General features: G+C 37.4%; 1 long non-coding RNA gene across 1 annotated transcript; it reads left to right on the forward strand.

Moving 5' to 3' along the window:
- Positions 1-8,441: 8,441 nt before the first annotated feature.
- LOC133722451 (uncharacterized) lies at positions 8,442-10,585 on the forward strand. Its single transcript, XR_009852745.1, has 3 exons — positions 8,442-8,824; positions 9,283-9,383; positions 10,355-10,585. It is a non-coding gene; the product is annotated as an uncharacterized LOC133722451 (long non-coding RNA).
- The last annotated feature ends 3,703 nt before the right edge of the window (positions 10,586-14,288 follow it).

The following is a 14,288-nucleotide window of genomic DNA, read 5'->3' on the forward strand; positions in this document are numbered from 1 at the left end:
TTTCTGTCATTCACATCAGATTGAAAATCTGAGTCTGTGTATGCTTCCACTTGCAACTCTGATTGCAAATCACCACCTCTATAAACGAGGAATAAATCTTTAGTCCTTCTCAAGTACTTAAGGATATTCTTAACAGCATTCCAGTGTTCTAAACCTGGATTGGACTGATATCGACTAGTTATGCTTACGCCATAACTGATATCAGGTCTTGTGCATAGCATCGCATACATGAGGCTCCCTATTACAGATGCATATGGGATCTTGCTCATCTTTTGCACTTCCTCAATCGTTTGTGGGCACATTTTCTTAGAAAGGTGAATGCCATGTCTGACAGGCAGAAAACCCTTCCTAGATTGTTCCATGTGAAATCTATTCAGCACTTTGTCTATGTACAAGGATTGAGATAATCCAATTAATCTTTTTGATCTATCTCTATAGATCTTTATTCCTAATACATAGGCAGCTTCTCCAAGATCCTTCATAAGGAAGGTCTTGGACAACCAAACTTTAATTGAAGATAACATTCCTACATCATTCCCAAAGAGTAGGATGTCATTTACATAAAGTACAAGGAACACAACAGCACTCCCACTGACCTTCTTGTAAACACAAGGTTCATCCATGTTTTGTGTGAAACCAAAAGACTTGACTGTATCATCAAAACGGATGTTCCAACTCCTTGAAGCTTGCTTATATCCGAATAGATTTAACCATGGCAACAGGAGAGAACACATCTTCATAGTCAATGCCCTCTCTTTGCTTATAGCCCTTTGCCACCAACCTAGCTTTGTAGGTTTCTATTTTACCATCTGAGCCTAACTTTTTTTTTTGAAGACCCATTTGTTTCCAATTGGTCTAATACCAGGTGGAGGGTCAACGAGAGTCCAGACTTGATTGGTATGCATAGAGTCAATCTCGGATTCCATGGCTTCTTGCCATTTCTTTGAGTCAACGTTTGACATTGCTTCATTATAACTAGAAGGATCATGCAGGTTTTCATTGTCACCAAGGAGATTTAACTCCCCAAGGCTTTCATGACACAAACCATACCTCTTGAGAGGTATCCGGATCCTACTAGATATTCTTGGAGTTTGTGTTATAGTTGGTTCAGGAAGTTGTTCAACGGGAAATGAAGTGTTAGTTTGTGGCTTGTTGGACACTTCCTTGAGTTCTACCATTTGCTCAACATTTCCATCAAGGACATAGTCCCTTTCAAGGAAAGTGACATTCCTACTAACAAACACCTTTTGTTCTTCAGGTTGATAGAAATAATATCCTAAACTATCTTTAGGATATCCCACAAATAAACACTTGCTTGATCTAGCTTCAAGCTTGCCTGCTTCTAGTCTTTTGACATAAGCTGGACAACCCCAAATCTTAATATGATTGAGACTTGGTTTCTTCCCATGCCACATCTCATATGGTGTAAGAGGGACGGATTTGGAAGGCACTCTATTCAACAAATAAATTGCTGTTTGAAGTGCATATCCCCAAAAGGATATAGGTAAATCAGTATAGCTCATCATGGAACGAACCATGTCCAACAAAGTTCGATTTCTCCTTTCAAAGACACCATTGAGTTGTGGTGTTCCAGGAGGAGCTAATGAAGAAACAATGCCTTCTTGTTTGAGATAATCAATAAACTCATTGCTTAAGTATTCGCCTCCTCGATCAGATCTTAGAGCCTTAATACTTCTGTCGGTTTGTTTCTCAACTTCATTCTTAAATTCTTTGAACTTTTCAAAGGCTTCAGATTTGTTCTTCATAAGGTATAAATAACCAAACCGAGAATAATCATCGGTAAAGGTTATGAAGTATGAGAATCCACCTCTACTAATAGTGGACATGGGACCACATACATCGGTATGTATTAGGCCTAGGAGTTCTTTAACTCTTGTTCTTTGTCCACCATAATGTGACTTGGTCATTTTTCCTTTTAGACAAGACTCACAAGTAGGCATAGGATCAGATCCTAATGACTCTAAGTATCCATTTTTGGATAATTTGTGAATTCTATCTTGGCTAATATGACCAAGTTTAAGGTGCCACATCTTAATGGGGTTAACCGTTTCTCGAGTTCTCTTAGATCCCAAAGCATTTTCCTTCATACAGTTAATACTACCATCTAAAGCTAGATGAAAGAGACCATCAATAATATTAGCATGACATATCATGCGTTCATTAATAGATACAAAACCACTTAGTTTATCAAAAACTACTCTATAACCATCCTTCAAAAGCATGGAGATGGAGATAAGGTTCTTTATACATATAGGAAGATAAAGACAATTATTTAACTCCAATGTATCTCCTGATGGTAACTTCAAAATATAAGTCCCCACGGCTTTGGCATCAACTCTTGTGCCATTTCCTACACGTAGGGAAATTTCTCCAGCTTTAAGCTTCCTTGCTCCCACTAGGTCCTGCAACGAAGTGCAAACATGGTGGGATGCACCTGAATCAATTATCCAAGTGGAAGTATTATTAACTGTAAATATTGATTCAATCACATTGATCATACCTTCTGTTGAAGACTTGTTCTTCAAGGATGCAAGATAAGCTTTGCAATTCCTCTTCCAGTGCCCATCTTTGTTGCAAAAGAAACAAATACCTTTTGGTTCCTTCTTCTTCTTCTTTTGGACTACTCCCTTAGGCTTTATCACTTGTTTCTTCTTCCCTTTGCCTTTACATTTGGACTTACTGGATGAAGAAGAAGCGATAATAGCCGCACTCCCACTCTCTTTCTTAATTTGCTTCTCAGCTGTTACCAGCATATTGAGAAGATCAGAAAGAGTATGATCCATTTGTTGCATATTATAGTTCATTATGAACTGAGAAAATGAATCATCTAGGGAGGAAAGAATAAGATCTTGAGCTAGCTCCGCATCAAGTGCAAATCCAAGGTCTTGAATTTGCTCAATAAGGCCTATCATTTTTAGACCATGTTGATGAACAGGTGCACCCCTCACATGCTTTGTCTTAACAAGCTCATTGACTACTGTGAAGCGCACATTTCTATTTCTCTCACCAAACAATTCAGTGAGATGAAGTAATATAGAACTGGCGCTATCCATATTCTCATGTTGCTTCTGAAGTTGTGAGTTCATGGATGCAAGCATAACACATTTAGCTTGAGTGTCATCATCCTTATGCTTTTGATAAGCAACACGTTGCTCATCGGTTGCATCTTGAGCCAAAAGAGTGTGAGGGGGTGCATTTTGTAAGACATAAGCGATCTTATCGAATGTCAATACAATTTTCAAATTGCGGAGCCAGTCATTGAAGTTTGGGCCCTCAAGACGATTTTCATTGAGAATTTTGGTGATAGGATGTCCTGACATATTGCAGTCTACATAACATAAAATAAAAGAAGTGAGATTGATTTTAAAACCAAGTGACTCGGGTCTTAAGAATCAAATGGCACCCTCTCACTATTTTAACAAATTCCAAATCCCTCAAGGAATTCGAGAGTATAATTAAAACTCTTAGTGAGTATGGAAGACTCATTTTCATTAAGCCAACCGCATCATAATAGAACTATAGGTCAACTTAATTTCCATGAGAGGATACTCTTATCCAATCACATCAAATGTGAATATCCATAACTTTGGCCTCTAAAGTAAGTAAGTCTCACCATAATAGGATATTGATAAATTACTCTAGTTAAGCTATACCCATCATCTCATGTAAGTATAGGGATCAAAAATTAAATCTCATCATAATAGAATATTGACCAAGATTTGTCCCTACCTTACAACATCAAATGTTGAATAACCTCTTTTTAATGCTCCTAGCAAGAAATACCCCCGTTCGGAATGATATTCACATGTAAGAACATCTAATAGGAGATTACAATGTTGGAAGGCCACAAAGAAGCATTCATAATGTCTTCTTCGTTTTTCAACTTAATATCACTTTGAGGGAATTTTAAAGTCTCATCTTTAATAATCTCATTAATAACAATCACATTGCATTTGCTTTGATCCTAATGCAATCACATTTTCATTATACTTGATCTATAATAAAATACTCCCACTTAATTGTTTTTCGGAAAAACAATTTGATTTCATCAAAAACATTTTTCAAATGGAATCATGGGAAGTATAAAATTACTTGATCAAGTGCAACGAACATGCAATTATAATAGGTCACATAGGATGATTATGGACTTGTTGTTCGATCCAACATGAGCCAATATGTTGGATCAAGGTCATGTTTGGGTGGTTGATTTTAATTACGCGTAACGATTACGAAAATTAAATAACTAAGTTAAGCTATTACACTTTGCACTTGAACTTCTTTCAAGGCTAGATGACTTCAAACTTCTTCTTTGAATCATCCTCATGTGCCTCCATCTTCGATTACAAGAGTGGATAAGGGGCATACAAGCTCCCATTTAAATTTAATCAAACTTGAATAAATTAAATAAGCTACTTAGTTACACAACCAAATGAATTAACTAAATTAATTACATAACCCAAATGAATTAACTAAATTAATTACATAACCCAAATGAATTAACTACTTTAATTACATAACCACATTCATTCAAAATGAATAGTCGGCCAATCTCATGCTCAATTATATTAGGCCATAGTCCATAATCATCCTTTAATTAACCAAGATTAATAAGGTTAATTAAACAAGCATAATTAACTCAATCAAAATAAGTTAACCACTAAATTACTTTAATTTAATGCAAGTAAATTAGTTGAGTGATTTAGGGGATGATGATGTCTTACATCATGCATCACTAACTTTTGGTGAGTAATTTAGGGGATGATGTCTCACATCACTTTTGATGAGTGATTTAGGGGATGATGTTTTACATCATGCATCACCAACTTTTGGTGAGTGATTTAGGGGATGATGTTTTACATCATGATTCACCAACTTTTGGTGAGTGATTTAGGGAGACATGTCTTTTATCTCATAATTTAGGGAGACATGTCTTTTATCTCATTCCAACTTTTGGTGAGTAATTTAGAGAAACTAATAGTAAAGATGACTAACTCTACCAACTATTTGGTGAGGGAAACATGGAAATGATTTTATATCATCATTAACTATTAGGTATATTTCAATTCATGAATTTATGGATCAAAAGTGAAAGCAAACACCATGAAAAATTAGCTAGTTCATAACTAGTTTAGACATGTTCCAAAGCTGGAAATAAAATTCCAGTTTTGTGTTCTTCCATTGAACATTTGTTTGCTTCATCTTTGAAGCCAAAAATCATGCATACCCTAAGGCATATATAATCTAATATGTTTCTAAGATTAACACCTTAATTAAGAAACATATAGAATCCCTTAATACATATCTCATATGCATCAAAGTTTCATAAAACTTAAACCACTTCTTACATGTAATTTCCAGAAAACTTTTTCTAGCTATCATAAAATCTACCTTACATCACATGCTTCATAACTTTTATGATAAAACAAATTTTATGATCTAAATTACATATTACTCTAAGCTTAAGAAAATCACATCAACCAACATACTTAGCCATGTTTATAACATATCAAAATTAAGCCAATGGCTTTGATACCAATTGAAGGAATGGATGAATTTCAAAACTTTTTAATTAGTGCGTAATTAGTTTAACCATTAAACTACTAACTAAACATAAAATCCATTCCTTTAACCCATGATCTTGGCTTATTGTGATATGTATATAAACATAGCATGCATAGTAAGGAAGAACAAAGAGGGAGTTTATGTTCTACTCACCCGTGGAGCGTGATTTTAATCCGATCCAAGTGAACCACCAAAGTTCCTCTCCTTGATCTCTCCTTGTGTGTGTTTCCTCCACCTTGAAGCACCTTGGATTAAGAACTCCTTCTTGTACTCCTTCTTGTGCTTGTAATCTTCTCTTTGATGTAACAAGTAAAGCCACAAAAGGATATGGCCTCTAAGGATCTTCACCAAGTGAATCAAGAGATGAAGAAAGATGAAAGAAAAGAAGAAATTATGCAAGTGTTCTTCTTTCCTTTAATTTCTGAAAAATGGACCAAGAAAGAACTCTTTCTCTCTCTCTCTCTCTAATCTGAAAATAATAGTGTGGAGACACACTTATTCTCTTTGTCCATGCTTTCACTTTTATATAATAGGAAATAACTCCAATTACTAAAAGAAAATATTGACTTTCATAAAGCCAATATTTTGGCTGGTCCATACTTGTTATTGGGCACTAAAAATGTGTCTTGGGCTTTCATTTAAATCTCATTTAGTGAAGCCCAAGTCCACACGAAAAGCCCGACAATCGTTTAGGCCCAATAGGTTCGGTTTTACCCGAAAAACCTAATTATGTCCAAATAATAAATCTAATTAATTATTTGGTCATAACCAACTCTTGTTTAATCTTCTTCATATACAATCTCAAGGATCCACTTATATGGTGTGCGATCTCTTAGGTTCTAATTAACAAGGCAGTGAAGTTTATAGAAACCATTCTATTTTGTTTACGAATCAAAAACTCCATTTTTGATTCTCCCTTGTTATTAGGATTATAAATGTTTATTAATCCTCGGGGACTTCACAAGTCATGAGTGACGTCTTGCAACATATCATGACTACCCTAGTTAATGTAGAATGACAAAGAACCTATTCAATTGGAATTACAATACAATACGGTCCTTCTCTAACACGATGTTCTAAATCACATCATCGGGGTATGGAATTGATATGTCAATCCCCTAATGTGATTTTCATTCTTATGTGATTCTTAGAATGTGATTAAAAACTCCTTTTTAAATCTCATTCAATGCTTTGGCCAAAGACTCATTGAATCACATCTTTGAACATACACCTTATTTACTTAAGGATAGAGATTCCTTGTTGTACACTCACATGTCTCCATGACCGAATTGATTATACCAATGAATGCATCTATTATATCCATTAAGGGACACAATATTATTGCATCATCAAGAGATAATCCATTCACTCATAAGACAACTATGGTGTCTCAGGTCAAAGGACTAATTTGTATTATTGCAATTTAGAGTTCAAGTTTGACATGTAAGTAAGACTCCATACAAGAACTCTAATGATCGCGTTCAGTGTACTCTTTAAGTTAAGAGCACCCACATACTTGTATTAGTGTCTCTACACAAATGACAAGAGACATATCATCCTCCATATTGAGCATACATAGTATGTGCTAGTCTTTCCGGATTATCAATGTCCAAGTGATAATCCTATGACTAGGAACCTTTTAGGATAAGAGTGTGAAAGAGTAAAGGTCTCACACATCTAACTCTTTAGATTACTTTCTCTTTAACTCATATTCCTTGGACCTTGTTCAATCAAATATTAAATATAAGCAATGAACAATAAACTTGCCCTTTTGATTAATAATAATTACATCAAAATGATTGTTTTAGGACACAATTCCTTCAAGGCTCTAGGCTCCTTCTAGGATCTTCGTATTATTTCACTTGCTGTAGTGAGATTGGCGGTCAAAGTAACATGGTTATAATCAAGCTTTTGAATTAAGAGGTTACAATGGGTAGAAATCAGAAAGATAGAGGGGTATGTTAATTATAAGTGACTCAGTGCTAAAATGTTGTTAACCCTACGAGTTATATAAACTTGGCAACCCTAAGAGTTATAAACTTGTAGTGGTATAGTTCTTAATTATGTTAAATTATCAAATCGATCATGTGTTTGTGAGCAATTTGTCAAATTCATTCACAATAAAGCGAAGTCTTTGTCAACTAAGAACGAATTGTATGCTTTTAATTCCTAATTTTGGGCTGCTCAATTAGTACATGGATATGAGTTGGCATCTGATCATAGTCTAGAGTGATGCAGCTACCTGTTTGAATGAGTCGATAATAAAGAACAATAGTTAGTATAAGTGGTTCCTTACTCAGATCGATGTAGAGGGGTTGGTGATGCATCGGAATTTGGGTTGAGATGCAAGAAAACTAGGAATAAGTATGAGTATTAATTGTGTAAGAAATCTCTGTATCTGGGAAGTGGGAATACAGTATTTAAACACGGGACTTGGCTTCTCTGCTATAATACGACATGCTATAATTTGCTTGGATTCTATCACAACCGTCAGATATTGTAATACCCCGAAAAATCCAAATTAAATTCTGTGGATTTTTAGAAATGATTTCACGATAGTGGGAGTGAGTATGAGGCTCGGAGGAATTGTGGAATTAGTTCGAACGATTAATTTTCGAAAAACGAACGTTATTTAGGGGGTCTCAAAAAGTGACTTTTTATACATTGGGAATTTGGGAAAACTTCCTTCATGAAAGTTGTAGAGGACATTAAACCGAGTGCGTGCATATGTGGTACGTAAAAATCGGAGTTCGTATGCGAAAGTTATAAGCGAAATATGAAAGGTACTGTTTTTGGTAGATTGGTATAAATTTGAAATGTTACTGTAGCCAGGTAACTTTTCTTTCTTTTCTCTCTCCTTCCCCCGTGCTCTCTCAGTTTCTCTCTTCTGCAACTCTCTCTTTCTCTCTTCTGCAACCTCCTCTTTCACCCCCTCTAGACCACCAAATGGCGAGCTGCGAGCATCGATAGACTCGTCTCTTCCTCCTTATCACGCATGTGGGAGTTGTTTACGACGATTTGGCCGGAAATGTGGAGATCGAAGCCAACATTTTTACTGTAGCAAATTAGTCAACGCCGATTTCCGGCCACCTCCAGTCATAAACCCAGGTCCATTAGAAGCGCCTTAAGCCGCTCTTCATGCTCGCCAAGTCTCATAACCCAGATCGAAGCATGGAGGAAGAAAGCATAATTGGAAAATTTCACTGTACATCGGAGTGCTTAATTGTTCGGCTACTTCAAGGTATTTTCTGACTTTGTCACAGTTGAGAAAGTGATTGGAAATGTTGAGATGATGCTGTGGATGAAATTTGGTGGCCAGAGGAGGTGTTGGCCGCCACATGAACAGTGTTTGTCGCATGAATAGTGCGGTGTATGAGCAGTGATTATATTATGTTTTTTTTTTAGCTAGTTAAATCCTATAATTTTTGTAGAGGTTGAATATGTCAATTTAGTTGGAATTGGAGAAGTTTTCAATTGATTATGAATTTCTGGGAATTAGGGTTTCGATTATCGATTTACGAGAATCCGACCGTCGGATATCTCTTGGTTCTGACTTGGAACCTTTAAGATAACGAATTGGTATTAGATGTAAGATTTGGGTGGAATTTGAGAAGTAATGGAGATAGGGATTTTCGGGTTTCGTTTAGGTTCGTATTTATTTTATCGGATTGCCGTTTACGGAAATATAATTGTGTACAGGGCAATGTTGCGAGCTACGGCTAGATGAAGGAACTCGTTTTCGTGGTCGCCAACCAGTATTATTTATATTTGGCTTTTAGAAGACGCAGCGGGAATTAGAGGTGAGTAAACCTCACGTGGTTCATATTACGAACCGAATAAATTTAATTACCTTATTTTGTCGTAATTGCGTGAAAATATTTATGGAATAAATATTTGTTTTAAAATCATATGGACTTGATCAACTACGGTCCATGGGTAAGTAAAATGATTTTTACGATACAAATGAATTTCTCGGTTTTATTGCATGTGAACTATAGTTGGTATTAGTGATTATCCCTGAGCGGATAATTACGTATATATATATTTACGTGATTATATGTGAATGGTGTGACATTGAAGAGTGTGGAAATTGGGATGATTAAATTATTATGAATTGACATGTGACTTACCATATTTATATGTGATGAACATGATTGATGAGTTCTTGTTAATATTCATGATTTACATTGGAGGATGTATAGAGTTAGAGAATGTAAGGTTCTGAGGATGAGGTGTCCGAAGTTCGACGGTTAAGGATAACCGGAGTGTTTGTGTGCTGAGGACGGGGATGTCCAAGGTGCGACGGTTTATTATTAACCGAAGTTGTGTGCTGAGGACGGGGATGTCCAAAGCGCGACGGTTTATTATTAACCGAAGTATATGGTGCTGAGGACGGGGATGTCCAAAGCGCGACGGTTATAGTGTTAACCGAAGTATTTTTGCCGTTGCTTGACCCTAGGCCAAGGTGTCAGAGGTAACGAGGCAGTTAGAGCTCTAACGTGTTATTGGGATGGACCAGAGTGGTGTTATGTGGGTTGGGTGTTTGCAGGACCAGTGTGGTGTATTGTGATTTGAGGATTGTGAAAATGTATTCCTTGTGGTTTTCCATGAGTGGTTTGATGTCTCTTTGCAGACGTAATACTGTTGAATTTTACTTGAATTGTAATTTAATAAATCAACAGTTCTTTCTTGTTTACTCATACGAGCTTTGCAAAAAGCTTACCGGGTTTTGTGTTGTTGCAATTCCCGGTACACTATTCAAACGGTGTAGCGGGTAATCCTACAGGACAGGAGAATCAGGAAGGTGATCGAGCTGTGTAGAGTAGCTGCTTGTGATACTCTGATTTTATGTTGTGAGGTTCGTTATGCTCGTTTAGAGTTTTACAATTTTACTTTGTAAGAGGGAATTGTAATAATTAACTCGAAGTTTACCGATTTGGAAATTTTGTGTAAGTGGTGGAGTTGTTTCTGAGAAAAGAATTCAGAACGTTTATTTGTTTAAGTTGTTTAATTCATGTTTCGGATTTTGAATGTGTTATTCAAAATTTGGGGCGTGACAGTTTGGTATCAGAGCGTAAGGTACATATTTGGTGATAATCAGTACTCCCCGAGTGATGACCCGTCTGCAGCGGATCCCCATCATATACTCTTTGGTACTGGTATAATCATTGGGTATGTCTTAGTATGGGGTCTAGACAGCGTGTATGTCTGTAGGACGGTAGAGTTGTCTTCTAAGTTCGTATTAGAATAAGTTTAGTTTCCGCAGGTTGTAATCTTCGAGGAATAGAGACCTCTAGATTTAACTCTGATGAGTCGGTGAGATTTGTTTTATGGAAGTGAGGTCCTTTTGGATGTTGAAGTGTTGGTTGAAGGCATGATGTTGACCTATGCACGTACCTAGTGTGGATACGGGTATGAATTGTTATAAATTTTGTCTTCTTAAGTTGGACGTACAGATGTTTGGATGGGATGTACGTATCAAGGATTAAATACCTTGTTTTGTAATGAGATGTCATTGTGGAGTTTGTTAGTAGGGTTGAGGTTAGGGAAGAAATTATTGTGGTTACTTCTTCCTTGTGCTTGTAAGTTGTTAAGCAGGATTTAAGGTGCGAGACAAGAATTTTATTTTGTGCTCGATGGTTAGAGATGAGAGACCATTGTTTTGGATTGTCGTTGAGTACTATAATTCCTTCAGAATCAGGATTGTTGGTAGAATTGGAATTAGTAGTAGTTTTGATGATTCGGAATTTGAATTGAGTTCGCGAGATGTGTCTTATATACGTGGTTGATGTTGCTTGCATCATTTTGGAACGATACGTTACGATTCACAAGGAAAACTGGATTTGAAATTTATTCATTTGAACACCATGGGTTGATGACCTGACCGTGACTTGTGAATATAGTTTTGTTCAAGTGAATGAAATTGAATTTTGTGGCCTTTGTGTGGTGAACTAGTTTTCTTAAGTTTTGGATCGTAGTATGGAGATGGACTGCAGTGAATTTGAAGTTGTTGTGTGTTTTAAGTTTAAGTAGGCGGGACACTTAAAGTTTTGCAATGGAGTTGATTTTGGTGTAATTAATTGGGAGAGTTTGAATCAGTTCTTGTGAATGATGTTGGATGAGAGTGTGTGCCTTTGGTGATTGATTTTAAGTGATATAGTTAAACGCAATTTCAGATATTGATTTTAGTGACTTTGTTAGGTATCCATAGTGGTTCAAGTGAATTACTATGTGATATGGAGTTTGATTCGATTTCTGAATCGCTAAATGTTAGGGATTGAATTGTGGTGAGTTTTTGTTGAAGCGATTGATAGATGGAATTATCGAGATTCTATAAGAGTTGTAAGAGTAACTCTAAAGACGTGGGTTTTTCCTAGCTAACTCAGGAAGTGTTTAGCTTTATTAATCCCTAATTCTAGCGACGAAAGTATTGTGTTTGGTTTGACTCAGAGGATACTAGCTTGACCTCTGTGTGACTTAATTGATTGCTAGGTTGAATGATTGTTTGTGATAAATCATTTTGAAAGATGTGTGCAGCAGAGTTCTTGATGGTTTTGAAAAGAGTATTGAGTGACCAAGGTTCGATCCTTGGTGTTGTTGTTGGTTAAACAAAAAGAAAAGAAAACATGCACACAATCTTATTGATTTTATATTACAAAAAGGGAAACGAGGACTATGCTATACTAAGCCTAGTCAGCAGCTCCGGATGGGTTGAGGCTGAGCTCAAGAGAAACGTTTGAGCCACTGTGGTAACCGCCTGAGCCACCAAAATAGTAACCAAATGCGCTACCTTCCTCGGAAGTAGTCTTCGGGTTACCAAAGACGTCCTCGCCGTGCACGGGGAACAGAGGAAGAGTTTCAACCTCCTGGTGATCTCCTCCTCGTTGTTGCAGGGATGTTTGTCCTCCTGTTGTGCCAAAAGAGTTGTACTGGTATTAGTGTTGAAGTGTGAGGAAGAATATGAAACAAAATTTAAATCAAGAAATCCTTCATTACCAGTAGAATCGGTGGAACCAAAGTTGAGATTAATGGATCTACCATCATCAGTAGAACTAGTGGACCCAAAATTGATGTCAATGGATCCACCAGTTGGCCCAAAATTGATGTCGATGGATCCACCAGCACCAGTAGAACCAGTGGACCCAAAATTGAGATCGATGGATCCACCAGTACCAGGAGAACTAGTTCCCATGGGCACTTGAGCAGCCTGATTGCACCTCTTCATCTGCTTCTCTCGAGCCCTGACGTTCTGGAACCAAAAATAAATGTTCTTACCCTCAACATATCCATACTGGTTCAGCTGGAGACAGATCTCGTGAATGTGCTCTGTAGTTGGGCACTTAATTCCCTTGTCGTAGTAAAGATCCTTGAGGATCCTTATCTGATCTGGAGTAGGAACCCACCTGGCACGGCTTCGCCAGAAATCTGTGTTGGCACTACTCCTGGCTGCTTGGTTGTTTCCTCCATCCTCGATTTGTTGCTGGGTTTGTAGCTCCATTAGTTGCAGAGTTCGTGGTTCCATGGTGATGAGTTGAGAGGAAGTGTAAATTGAAGAACGAAGTTGTTGAGTGTTGGTGGGAGATTGACCTTAGAAGGATTAAGGTCGATGAAGGGGTGTTGGAGATCTGAAAGTTCAGAGGAAAGAAGAGATCGAATCTTCAAATGGAAGAAAAGATCTGAGAAAGAAGGATTGAAGATTTGGAGGAAAAGATTGAAGATCTGAGAGTGAAAAACTGGGGATTTGAGAAGAGAAAGGCTGAAGAGTTGAGAGAGAAAGGCTTGAGCTCGGAAGAAAATTTCTTTTCCTTTGGAGTGAACAGTCGCGTCTCCAGAATGCACCTATTTATAGAACAAGGTGAGCAGATCTCCACCGTTGGATGAACGATCTCAGAATTTGAATCCACGCGTTGGATTAAAGTCGCCCCGAAACCCGGAAAAGCTGTTGGCGCGTGTTGAGCGTGTAAGGGGACAGGCCGAATCTCGAGACGCTGTGGCAGACAGCTTTCGCCGAAAGAGATCTGCTTTCCGTAAATCACGGAAGCGACGTGTCGTGGCACGTGGAGTGTACCGACAGTTTGTTTTTATTCTATCGCTTATGATAGAATAAATAAAAGTAGTTGCATGGATAGTAACGAGAGCAGCTGGTGCTCTAGTGGTTGAAGAGCAAGGCTCTTGTACAAGAGGTCAGGGGTTCGAACCTTGCCTCTCATTTAGTTTTTATTATGTTCGCCTATGACATAATAAGTATAACATTTGTACACATTATATTAAGCACAGCTTGTGCTCCAGTGGTTGGGGACAAAAGTTTCGTGCCGCAGGTTGAGGTTTCGAACCTTGCCTCCCCCGTTATTTTATTTATGTCGCTTATGACATAATAAATATAACACGTGAGCGTATATTAATGAGAGCAGCTCTTGCTTCAGTGGTTGGAAGCAAAACCCTTGTGTTTGGGGTCTGGAGTTCGAACCTTACCTCCTACAAATATTTTTTTGGATCTCGTATATGCTCGATATACAAACGTATATACGGTATGTACGGTATGCATATGTATATACGGTCTGTACGGTATTCATACATATATACGGTCAGTATGATATACATATGGTATGTACGGTATGTATACGTATGTAAAGTCGATACGGTATACCTACGGTATGTACAATTTCATACCGTAGCCGAACTGAAAGTTGGTGGGCCGATTGGTA

The sequence above is a fragment of the Rosa rugosa genome, chromosome 7 (genome assembly GCF_958449725.1).
Source record: "Rosa rugosa chromosome 7, drRosRugo1.1, whole genome shotgun sequence".
NCBI classification, from domain to species: Eukaryota; Viridiplantae; Streptophyta; class Magnoliopsida; order Rosales; family Rosaceae; genus Rosa; species Rosa rugosa.